The following is a 12,870-nucleotide window of genomic DNA, read 5'->3' on the forward strand; positions in this document are numbered from 1 at the left end:
GAGAAAAGCTCTTCCTAACAACATGTCCAAAGTACTTGAGACGAAGCTTTGCCATCCTTGCTTCTAAAGAGACTGTCTGCAACTTCTCTAAGATATCTCTATCTTTATAGAAACAAAGCGGTTAGATCTTTCTACTGTGGAGGGACTGATGGGTTCCAGCCGCCATTTTTTTGTTAGCAGTCCAATGTTTAGCCTATAGTGCAACAAGAGCCCCTGAGCCATTTCTAAATGGGTTCAAATTGCCAACATTTAGGTTTATAGTAAAGATCATCACACTACACAGAAGTTCTAAAGACTGGGTAGAAGGGGTTTATAAGATCCTTGGTTCTCTGGCTGAAAGGCACTGGCTAAAATTATTCCAACAGACAACCTACTTACAAGTTACAATTGTATCACTGGAATAGAGTTTCAGAATCTTCTGATTCAGAATTCTCAATGGATTCTGGCTGTGTGGTCTAGCTGCAACACACACATGAATTGAGGCGGCTAGTCTCAATGGTAGCGGGAAGGTCCCAGTTTCTCATAGATTGCTCAAAATATCACAGTCATCAAAAAGAGAAGAAAGGGAAAAGAAAAATAACTCAACCCTTCTTTCGTCTGAACAGTGTGTGCTGCTCTTGGGAGAACCCTCTGGAGGCCAGATTAAAGAGGACATTGGTGAGCCTAGCATTCTGAGCATCTGTGGTCCGTCCAGACCTGGAACTCCACACGGCTCACCTGAAGTGGACTATCAGACACAGTTCTGGATTCTAAGTATTCAAGATGACATAAGAAAGACGCTTAATGAATTGTCTACAATTTACAGCTTAAAACTACAGAAGACACCCAAAGGGAAACAGTAGTAGAAATTATTTTTTATTGAAAACAAACAAACAAAACAGCACACGGATGAACATATTTTCTACTCACATTCTGAATTTTTCTGGGAATTTATTGCAGAGGCATCTTTTAATATTTATAAAAGAAGAATGTGAAATGTGATATTTTCATTAAAATGTAAATAAACAAGGCAATTCATAATACACATAAACAAGTATAATATGAGTTGCAAAACTTTTTAAAGTAGCCAACTTTATGCTTAGTAAAACTGAGCATACATGAAGCTGACAGTTTTCTTTTTCTAACAACTCACTTTCTCTAAAGCAACAAACACTGACATCTATTGGTATGTTGGTAGCCCTCTTTAAAAAAAAAAGTCCTAAAACACATGCGTAGCACACACCCACACAGACAAGACCAGGATAATGAAGAATGCAAAACACCACTCATTCTTTTGGAGAAGTTTTGTTTTATGAACCTTAATAGCATATCAAATAGATGGATTTTTTTTCCTCTGGATAGAATAAACTAGATTTTAAGGGAATATTATTTTAATGGGGTTTTTCCTATTAGTCAAGAAGAGAAATCTAAGATAAACTAATTCATCAGAAATCCACAAATCTTCTTTTGGGAAATATAAATTACTAACTCAAAATATTGAAGTCATTTGTTTCCTTCCAAAACAATGGAACATGATAAACTATTACAACTATTAAAATAAGTCAAATGTAACATATAACTTTTGAAAGTTTAACAAAACACAGTTTTGATATAAACACAAGATACACTAACTATACGTGATATTTCAGTGAAGTGGGGCAGGAAATAAAAGAATGAGAAGTACTGATTTATTGTTTCATTTCAGCAAAGCTATTATGTTTGATAAGGAGAAAGCAAAGAACGTGTTAATGAACACTTTCTTTTTCAGTCACAATTTATACTAGTCCTAAAGGAGATCATGCATTCTACATACTAAAATTTGAAGATCAAGTGTAAAGTGTTACCAGAGAAGGAGTCATGTTTCCAAATCATCTACAGCTTTGCAAGGCTCAACATTTTTCTAAACAAGATAAAACTATATTGTACCTTACTCTCAATATTTAGACTGAGTTCAGCACTGTTTTCACAACATACATATGCAATTATGCAATTTGACATACATCTATATATTTACAGGTAGTATATAATAATATTTATACTTACTCCAAATTAAGGGCATTTTTGGATAGTTTTCTTTACCATAAAAGGTAAATTCAGAAAATGATACTAAAAAATTTCATCTGGATAATTAATCAGATAATGAGCACTAGTAGGCTAAGTGATGACAAAGGCTAAAAAATTTAGAAAACTGAAACATATTAAGTGTCTTTGCAAAGGCAAAGGCCACTTGTTTCTTTTTCTTAATAAAAAGAGCTAACACTTTGTGGCATTTATTACATCCTGGTCAATGTTCCGATTGTGGTCCACAGATTAAGCTAATGCACTTGGACACTAAATAGAAGGTTGTTTGTTCAAAACAACCCAAAGGCACTTTCAAAGAAAAGCTGGATAATTCTTACTGGAAAAAGCAACTGCTGAAAACTGCGGTGCACAGTTTACTCTGACATGTATTGCACTGGGCCAGTCTGCTGTCAGGGACCTCTCCAAAATACTTAAGAACAATGATGTCAGTTTGAAGAATGAATAGTGCCTGATTCAAGCTGTGGTCTTTCCAGTTACTCGCTATGCACCTCAGAGCTGTATAAGGAATAAAGACAAGAGAAGAATTACTGACTCCTTTGTGTTGTGGTGTTGGAGTACTGAATATCTCATGTACGGCCAAAAGAATAAGCATGTATGTCTTGGTAAAGAAGCAGCCACAGTGCTGCCTGGAGGCGAAGATGGCCTCAAAGCTTCATCTCTCATTCTCTGGACTTGTTGCTAAGAGAGGCTATTTCTTGGAAAAGAACCTTATGCTTAGAAAGATGAAAAGTCAGCAAAAGAGAAGAAGATTCCCAAGGAGATGGATTGGTACAGTGACTGCAGCAAAGTGCTCAAGTGTGTCAGAGATGTTAAAGATGGCACAGGAGAGGACAGGGTTCAAGTCTGTTCTTCACAGGGTTGCTAGGAGTCAGACTCTACTCAACAGCACCTGATGACAACAACAATAAGAAGAACAACAAGGACAATAACACTAGCAAAATTACTATCATGTTCATTTGAAAAATAAAAGTAGTTTAGGTCCAGAAAGATAAAATATCTTCCTCAAGACAATACAATTAAGAAGGGTAGAACTAGAAAGCAGGCGCTAAGAATTAGGTTACATGGACTATTCACTGCCTACTAGCAAGGAATTATCACATCCTAAAAGTCAAGAAACAATACTCTTGACATATCTGTTTTACTACCTATATTTAACACGATAAGAATTTAATAAAAAGTTGCTGTCCTTATTACAAGGAGTCTTGGTGGTGCCATGGATCAAGCACTGAGCTGCTAAACAAAAAGGTCTGTGGTACCAACTCACCAGCTACTCTTTACCGTTAGAGGTAAAATTAGAAAATTACTTTTAATTTCATTAATTACCTTAATTCAATTAATTATCCAGATTAAATGATCTCACCAGCAGCAGAAAGATGAAGCCTTTTGATTCCATAAAGATTTGCATCCTTGGGAAATGTGGGACAATTCTACAGGGTGGCTCGGAGTGGAAACTGTCTCTGAGTCAGTTGCTGTGAATCGTTACTCATTAATATAAAAGTAGCCAACACAGCGCCTGTCATGTAGTAAGGCATTCACATACTGTTCCAATTGTTTTCTTATAGACCATATATATACATACATATATATATAATAGAATTTCATTATATATTATAGACTATATATAGTCTATTATATATAGATATATATATAGTCTATAAGAAAACAATTGGAACAGAGTGTGTGTGTGTGTGTGTGTGTGTGTGTGTGTATCTTTTCCTTCCTCCTATCAGTATCATTTTGCAAATGAGAACAGTATACCAGGTTTCTCCCACTCTTCCAGCTATCTTCATTCTCCACAGCAGATCATATTTCATCCTGTAAATTATTTTTAAATGTTTTTCATAATTACATAAGCTAAGTGGTTACACGTTACCAGACAACTGGACATTCCTCTTGTCTGGTAAGTGCACACCATCACGTTAGTGACTGAGCACTTTATGGCCAAGAATGTTTATAAGTGACCTGTGGAACCACTTAGTTAACAAAGTAGATGAGTGACATCATCCGGGGAGCACACAGCCTGCTTCCACTCATTGGGGATCCAAAGTTTCTCATTTTTTCCACCACCTGTATGTTCAAGTTTCCCCACCCCACCCCCACCTTCTGTTTAGAGTAAAGAGAGACTCAACAGTTCTAAAATTGGATTTGCCTTGGTCAGGAATTTGTCCCAGGTCATTTAAGAATGAAAAAAGAATACGAAAGAATTCTTTGCAAAAACGGTGGGTGTTTTTTTGGATTTTTTTTGGGGGGGGAGCTAAGTCTCATACATTATAAAGGAATCTCGGTTCTATTCAATTCGTTGTGTGCCATCGAGTTGGAACAGATGCACAGCTGATCCTCCATCAGGTTTTCAACAAGTAAATCATATGGGAGAAGTCTGCCCTGGTGAATTCAAACTATGTCAGCAAAAAAGGAGAATATTTCCTTAGAGGAGGTAAGGGATAGAGGGCTCTTGTTTTCTAATTCATAATCCAAAAGAAAATGAACATTGAGCTAAAGAACTGAGTCAATACCAACAGCCTGGATATGGAAAGTCTACCATATATGAGGCACAGAATGTTACCAGGCTTTCGATTAATAGATTCTTGACACAAATCCCAAGGTTATGCCAAAGTTGCTTATTTTAAGTAAAGATTGGGAATCAATGACCCCAAATGCTTGAAACTTAGCACTCACTGCCACTGAGTTAGAACTGACTCACAGCTAAACTTCCACAGGATTTCTGGGGCTATAAATAAATCACACGGAAGGGCACTGTCCATCTCTCTTCTGCGGAGTCACCAGTGGATTCAAACCACCAGAGACATGACCTTTGGGTTAGCAGAACAATTCCTTACAGACTATGCCACTAGGGCTCCCAAGAAGAGCCATTATTATGGGATAGATACAGCTCCCAAAATGGACAAGTCAGTCTTTAATTAATTGTATATAAATGTGCACTCTGTGAAACACAACCATGTATGCATCACATACTAGTCACATATGTTATATAAAAGTAAAAGAAATAGCCTTTCCTCAGAAAACTTCTCTCCAATAAATGTGTATATGCCTATGCATACAATACAGTGTAGAGTGGGCTAAGCAGCCCAGTTCCCTTAGATATACATCGACTTTGACTGTTATGAAGCAACTTACATTATCCAAAGACAGGCTTGCTGTTGCATGTGTATAATAAAGAACATACAGTTTCTGTGGCTGCTTACACAAAACACAGGTTTGAAGGGCACCAATATAGGAGCTTTGAAAGCAAGAGTGGCATCCACTTCTTAAATAATACGCCTCTGGAAACTCTATGAACTTTGATAAATGTTGATAGTTGTAGAGGGGCTTCAGCCTTTTTGTTCATAGGGTCGCTATGAGTCATGCTCGACTCGAAGGCAATCAACAACAACAATAATATACGAGCAATTAAAGAGATCAGAATCCTCATAACTTATAACACTGGTTGGCATGGCAAGGGGCAATATAAAAATTATAGCACCTGGAAATTGTATCTTAAAAGACGTCTACAATCTCTTAAAGAGGGCAAAAATGCTGAGAAATAGGTGTTGTCTACCCTACGCCATTACCTCTTTCTTTTTCACTGCCATTTAGTCAGAACCAACTCATAGCTGATGTTCTACTGGGTTCTTGAGGCTGTATGTTTCATAAATGAGATTGCCATCTTTATCCCAAGAAGTCATTGGTGGGTCTGAACCACTAGAGTGGTGTGACCTTTGAGACAGAATGACAACTCCCTGTGGATTACTGGTTTATTATTCTCTGAAGCTTCATCTCACTATTGGGCCAATTGGCAGCACCATTATGGATGGAGAAGAGATTGAGGTTGTTAACAGTTACAATATGCTCAGTTCCACAATCAACACTCTTGGAACCAGGAATCAGGAAATCAAAAGACAAACTGCACGGGGAAAGTCTGCTGTCGGGACTTCTCCAGACCACCGAGAAGCAAACGATGTCAGTCTAGAGACTAAAGTGTGCCTAATCCAGGTCATGGTCTTCACAGAATCTATGCCTTTTTTTTGGGGGGGGAGGTGCATTTAAATTTTTATTTATTTATATAATCCATTTCATTTACATTATATTTCATTCATACAGATTATAGTGTTTCCTCCTCCCTTCAGTTATCTTACTAATAACTACCTTCATGAAAGCATGTAAGCCAGCTACTTCACGCCTGGTGCCCTAAAATTCTTCCTTTTAGATAGCCAGTTTCTGAAATGCCCATCGCTACCAAATTAGTACTCTGAGGGAACAACTATGTCCTTTTTGTTGAAGAATCATCTGTTCAACTTGGCACCTTTGAACACCTGCATACTCAAGCAAAGTCCAGTCCAGAGAAAACCATCAGGGTGAGGCAACTGACCTTAACTCATAGCATGGATTATCTCTATCTGCATGGGTTCTGGCCAACTCATCTCCTGCTATCAGTGCCTAGGCTCAAATGGACATCAGCAAGAAGCTCAGAAGTCGACACTTCTCCCTGTGAACCACACATGTGTTTTTCCTCACTCAGTCCTAGCCCTTACATGGGGCCATGTCAACAAGCCAGAGGTCCTCACAACTTCCTTCCCCTCGAGCCAACAAGCCTACTCTGTTCATCTACACATCTGTGTAAGCTCTGTAGGCAGCACTCAAGAAACACTTTCAGGTTCAGCCTGTTTCTCCACTGTTGTTGTCTTTCATTGTAGTGCTGAAGAGTCGTCTTAAATATACCATAGACCACCAAGAAAACAAATAGGTCTGTGAAACCAAGTTTCTCCTTGAGGGCTAAGATTTTGAAGCTTCGTCTCACATACTTGGAACATGGGCCAGGAAGCACCTTGGAAAAGGGCATCATCCTCTGAAAGACAGAGCGACAGTTCAAGAGAGGAAGATCCTGGATGAGGAGTTTTGATATAGTAACTGGGGCATTGCGGGTAGGTATGTCGGAGTCAGTGAGACTGGCTCAGGACAGGGCAGATTTCAGAGCTGTTGTACATAGGGTCACTATGAGGTGTAGGCAACTCAAAGGCACATAACAACATCATACTGAAAGTTATACATTAAAGGGAAGTCAAGAACTATTGATTTGTTCCAAGGTAATTTTATTTAATGCCATGAACTTTTACATAAGGGTCCATGGGTTGTACTAATAATGTTCAACCTATCAACTGCTCACATAAAGTTGAAGGTTCAAGTCCATCCACCCAAAGGCACTTTGGAAGACAGACCTGAAGATTTACTTCCAAATCAAGTCAGGCACTGAAAACCTATAGAGCAAAGTTCTACTCTAAGTTACACAGCATGATCATGAACTGGGATAAATTCCCAGGCAAACGGAAGGCTTTTAGTTTCCAGAGGGCCATTCTTTTCAAATCAAATCAAGACTAAATATTCATACATGCTTTAATGAGCACAAGGTACTTTGGAAGCAATATAAAGTTCCTCTCCAAAGAAAGACACACTTAAAAGTAATCTAGAGCCAAGTTCACTCCAATTTTTCCAAAAGAATGCCACATTAGCATGCCAATATAACTAGAGGGCATAACAGGGACCGCAAAGCAGAATGAGAGTTACTAAAAATACTGCATTCATTACCTGTTTACCTTCTAGTCAATTCTGAGTAACTGTCCCATATGGTTTCCAATCCTGAAATCTTTTGGGACGCAGACTAGCACATCTTTCACCCAAAGAGTAACTGAGGACTTTGACCTACCTATCTTTTGGTAAGCAACCAAGCAGTTAATGACTGAGTCAGGAGGGCTACAAAAGAGAGTGTTAAAACACATCCCTATGGAATTGATTTCACTTTATAGTGACCCTCCACTGGGCGTCATCATCAGAGGAGACTGAATATATTTGTTCTATGAAATAGCTAATGGATTCGAACTATTGACTTTTGGTGAGCAGACCCACACAGTAAGCACCATGTCACTAGGGTCAATTATAGATAAGATCTTCAGAGCAAATATGTACTTGATTATTCCTGAATTGCTTCTCCTTGAACTACCTTGTTTGAAATGTAGGTATTATAGCACCACTGCTAAGGACCCTTCATAAAACGCAAATATACTCCCTCCTACTCCAAATTACTGCCTATTCCTTAATTCATCAGCGTATTGATAGAAGGTGTAAGGAAGGTATGAAAGCAGCACACTGAGGAAGGAGAAGGAGAACATTATTAACAACTTAAAATAGTGATAAAGAGCTCTGTTGCAAATCTAAAGGCAAGTGGTTTGAATCTACTAACTGCTCCTTAAGAGAAACATAGGCAATTTCCTCTCCTGTTATTTATTGCTTCTGAAACCGCCCCTCCCCCCCCCAGTCCATTCCAACTCAATAGTAAATAGCAATAAGAACAGCTGTAAAGTTTGGGTTAAGCCTGAAAAACAAACAAACAAACAAAAAACCAACCAACTCATTGTCATTTGCAACTAACTCGGAGATGAGTTCCCAGTGGATTTTGAGGCTGTAAATGATTGTCCATCTTTCTCGGATGGAGTGACTTGGGAATTTGAACCACAAGGCCTTTGGATTAACTGTGCAACACTTCATACTATACCACTAGTGCCTATTTAATTACTATGATGACTTTGAGAATGGGTTGGGGATTTTTTAAAAGTAATTAAGGTGGATGATGAGCCACACCACCTCACTGAATAAAATATTATCTGTGTGAGTAAGTCAGAGATTGTGAGGATGGCACTTGACAGGACCGCGTTCAGATATAATGTTCATAGGGTTGCTTCTTGTTGTTATGTACCGTAGAGTTGCTTGCGACTCATAGGGTTGCTTAGGAGTTGTAATTGACTTGATAACACGTAACAACTACTGTATAAAATACACTGTAAAAATACAGTTCAATATACCTTTATGAGAACTCATGGAAAGCAATTAAGGTGAATCTGACAGTAGTATGCTCTCATAGAAGCAGGACCAGGAATGGTCTGTGGCCAAAAAATGACTGTGCTCAATCTCTTCTTTTCGCTAAAAATCTGCTCAAGGTGTCTGCCAAAAACCCAAATTCCAAAATACTACTAAGTGATAGTAGTAAAAGGCAAACCTGACTTGTTTTCTTCCTACAGGGAATAGTCAAATGCTTCTCTTCTTCAGCCACGTTCTTATAAATAAGTATTAATTCTTCCAATGTAATTTCTAAAACCTGTGCTGGGCGTGGTAAGGAGTTGTGCTGCCAATCCAATGCCACTCTGTTCTAGTTCTCCAGCTGCCACTCGAGAGAAATATGGGCAATCTCCTCCTGTGTAAATTTACTGCCTCTGAAAACCCACAGGAGAGTCAGCTATAGGTGGGTACCAACGCGAGGCTACTCGGTACTCAACAAGTAACTTAAAAGCAGCTACAATTTACAAATGGAAATTTCAGACAGAGAAAATGCCTTCATGTCCCCACCCCACAAGCATCACTCAATCACGCATAAACAAGTGTTTATTTGGAGTGTTTTCTCTGTTCAACGCAGCGTCTAAAGCATTAGCCCTACTCGAAAAACTCGAGGGGAAAATGTCACTCGTGGCCCTGTTCTGATTAACAGAGTCAACACGCATCTTGAGAGAGCCTCAACAGCCACTTCAGTCCGTATTTAACCAGTAAACAAGTGGGTTAAACATTCCAATAAACTTTTGGTTTTGACATCTCCTGGGAAAATAAATTAGCCATAATTACCAAGGAGGATCGGAAAAACAGAACTACTAAGCCGAAAGTTTGTAGAACTTATTTGGAGCCGACCCGATTCCTGGCACTGGACGAGCTTTTACCGGCTTCGCTGATCTCAAGGAATCCGTCTCATCTGATCTGAATTCCAAAATCGTAGGAATGAATCAGTGTAAAAGCACGCACACGCCGCGACCTTACACGCCATCCCCTCCGACCCCACGCTCAGATACAGCTGCCCAAAGGGCCGCTCTTTTCGGAATCACCCCTTCTTTGCAACCAGACACAGAGAGCAAGGAGACCTGGCTCTCCCTCTCGGAGGCTGGTTCCCGCTTTTCTCACTAGAGGGCAGACAGGGCCCGTGCAAAGTGTTCCTGCCTCTGCGGGACGCTCGCACCAGCATCCACTCCACCACTCCGGGTCCCGCTCCCCGGTTGGTTTCAGCTGCTGAGCGCCGGGTAAAAGGGCAAGGCAGGGAGCGCAGCGCGTTCCTGAGCCCTTGAGGGCGCTGGCCTGGGCTACCGCCCCTCAACCTGAGCGCCTGGAGCGGACCGACCGAGTGGGACAAGGCGCTCAGGTGAGGGGCGGCCCCGAGGAGGGATCAGCGAGACGCCCGAGCGGAGGGCGCGGGCGGGAGAGGCGAAAGGCAAAGGCACCTAATAGGGACAACGCGGAGCCGGGGCCGAGCGGCCGCGCTGCGCTGCGCACTCACCTGGGCCCGCAGCGCCCTCTGTGAGCTCCGGCCTCTTGCCCGAGCCGCGATCCTTCTTCTTGCCCTTCCCTTTGCCTCTGCCTTCTTTGCGATCAGACATCTCGACAGGAGTGCGCACTGTACGCGGACGGCTCCAAGCGTCTAAGTAGAACTTTTGTCCAAGGGCTTGGACTTAGGTTTGGGAAAAGTTTGTCCCCAGAGGAAGAGCGCAAGCGGCTGGGCTGCGTGGAGGCGCTGGTGGGGATTGGAGGCGTCTCCTCACGCCTTTGGGAAAGAGCGCGCCGCGGCGGGCGGTCCCGGCCACCTGGGGCTGGCGGTCACTCCGCCTGCGCTTGCTCTTGGGGCTGCGCTGGTGGCCCCGGGAAGTCCTCGGTTCTTGTGGGGCTGGTTCTCCCTGTGGTCAGCTCCTGTGGCTTCACAGCCCGTGAAAGGACAGACAGACGTTCGCAGTCCCGTCTGCGCTCCTATCTCCCAGGCAGCTGCTGACGCTCCGTTCCCACCTTCCTGGCGAGCTCAGAGTTCCGACAAGTTTTGGAGAACTCGCCAGCTCTTTTTCTATTGCCCACAACCACCCACCTCCCGCCAGCAGGTTGGACCTCCTTCTCACCCTCCTCTTGCCTCGCCCCCTCCTTCTTCCCCACCACACCCCCTCCCCGAGGCGCAGACACGCCACCGGGAGGAGCCAGGGCTCTGCGATCCCAGGCGCAGCCCCTTTCCCTCCCCGAGCCCAGCCTGGAGAAGGGGGGGGGGGGGGGCGGTGCGTGGAGCGGTGGCGGGGAACTACCGACAGGGGGCGCTGGAAGCTGCGAGGAGACAGCGCCACCGCGGGTGCTGCGGGAACCGAACCTAGGGGTTCCGGAGATGCAAAGTCCGAGGCCAGCCGTTGGCTGCTCCCCGTTCTCTGCAAGCAGGCAGCGCCCAGAACCAGTCCATTGACTTTACTGCGGAGAAACATTGGGAGGATCGTTTGCTACTGACATCTACCCTTGGAAGGGCTTCTACCCTTGGAAAACTCCTATAAACATAGGAATGAAAAGGCATGTTCACTTGGTTCCGAGGAGAGTTTGAGGGGTTCTTCCATTTTAATTTTAGTTTAAAAAACAAAAGCAACCCATAGGCGTGTAGGGGGAAATAAATAAACTCTTAACTGGAAGGGAATTTGAGTGTAAAATAGTGTTCTGAGTACACAAGAAGGGCTCAAGGGTGATGGTCAGATTACAGTCTTGACTCTCCAAGTTCCTAACAAGGTGCCTATTAGAAATCTCATCCCCAGTATTTCTTTAGAAATTATAACCCTTTCGACAATCTGGCTCTTCTACAGTGGTACATAAACTCTATTCCCGTTACAACTTACTTATCAAAGGAACTGATGGTAAATGCTGGTTAAATCTCTGTGCAAGCGATAACACTCTCTTTAAGAGCTAGAATTACCTGAGAATGACTCAGTCCTGCTGCTTATGAGACAAAACTAGGACGAAGTATTTGTGGAGACAGACTAGAGGTCCTTAATTCATTAATGTTAGCTTTCTCAGATTCAAACTTAACTGCGAACTGCAAATGAAAACTATTTCTTCCCTTGTCCTCCCTCTGGTGGAGATTTCTAAAGAATTAGTGAGATCAGGAAAACCCTGGCACCCTGCTGCAGAGAACAAATGGTAAGGGTCAGAGTGCTTCTTGGGCACCACAGAAAGATCTAGAATTGCCCCCGATGTGAAGAAAACATTGTTAGTGTTAGATCATAGCTGTGGAGGGCTTGCCTGTTGATTTATAGTGATGCACTCTTGGTGTGCTGTGGTCAGGAAGAGGTATTATAAACTATATATGCAATCTACTTACTCCTCTTTGAAAATCTCTAGCTCCTTATTATCCATTCTAAAAGGTTAACCCTGTCTGAACTTTACCTATGAGCAACATTCTAAGTAGACTTTTTAATTGCCTCAACTTAAATAAAAGCAAAATCTAGGAAACCTCCTTTGCTATGTACCTGTGAGAATGAGAAAGGCAAATATATACTTTAAAAGCATAATTAAAATTTAAAAGCATAATTCCATTTTCATTATAATAGGACCCAAACTGTGTTGAGGATGTTTTCTGCTTTAAAAAAAAAAAAAAAATCCTAACAGTATTGTTATCACCATAAAATTTTAAATGTCAGATAGCCAAATAGCCTTTGATAGCCTTGCCACACACATCAATGCCTTTCCCTGGGCCATAAAAACAGAAAAACCATAGAAAAGATTATTAAAATACATCTGAATAGTACTATAATAGTCCCCAGAGTCTAATGTGTGATTAAGTCTAAATGCTAACTGAAATAACTCTACTTTCCCAGGAGAGGCCACTGCTCAGCAAGCAGGAGACATCAAAATGCACGGAAAAGGAGCCCTTTCAAAAATGACGCTGTCTCGGCAATATGAAACCATGTGAGAGCTGCAGTGTACAAGAGC

The 12,870-nt window shown here is 41.8% G+C and overlaps 1 protein-coding gene across 1 annotated transcript in view; it reads right to left on the reverse strand.

Annotated features, from left to right (window-relative positions):
- The window catches only part of LOC102844713 (pro-neuregulin-3, membrane-bound isoform-like), a 252,668-nt gene extending 242,049 nt beyond the window's left edge, over positions 1 to 10,619 (reverse strand). Inside the window, exon 1 of the mRNA XM_006884116.1 lies at positions 10,424 to 10,619. The gene's annotated coding sequence lies outside the window, so the exon portion shown is untranslated. The remainder of the gene's footprint in view (positions 1 to 10,423) is intronic.
- Between the last annotated feature and the right edge of the window lie 2,251 nt (positions 10,620 to 12,870).

Source organism: Elephantulus edwardii, unplaced genomic scaffold (genome assembly GCF_000299155.1).
Source record: "Elephantulus edwardii isolate Elephantulus edwardi_28Jun2011 unplaced genomic scaffold, EleEdw1.0 scaffold00031, whole genome shotgun sequence".
NCBI lineage: Eukaryota > Metazoa > Chordata > Mammalia > Macroscelidea > Macroscelididae > Elephantulus > Elephantulus edwardii.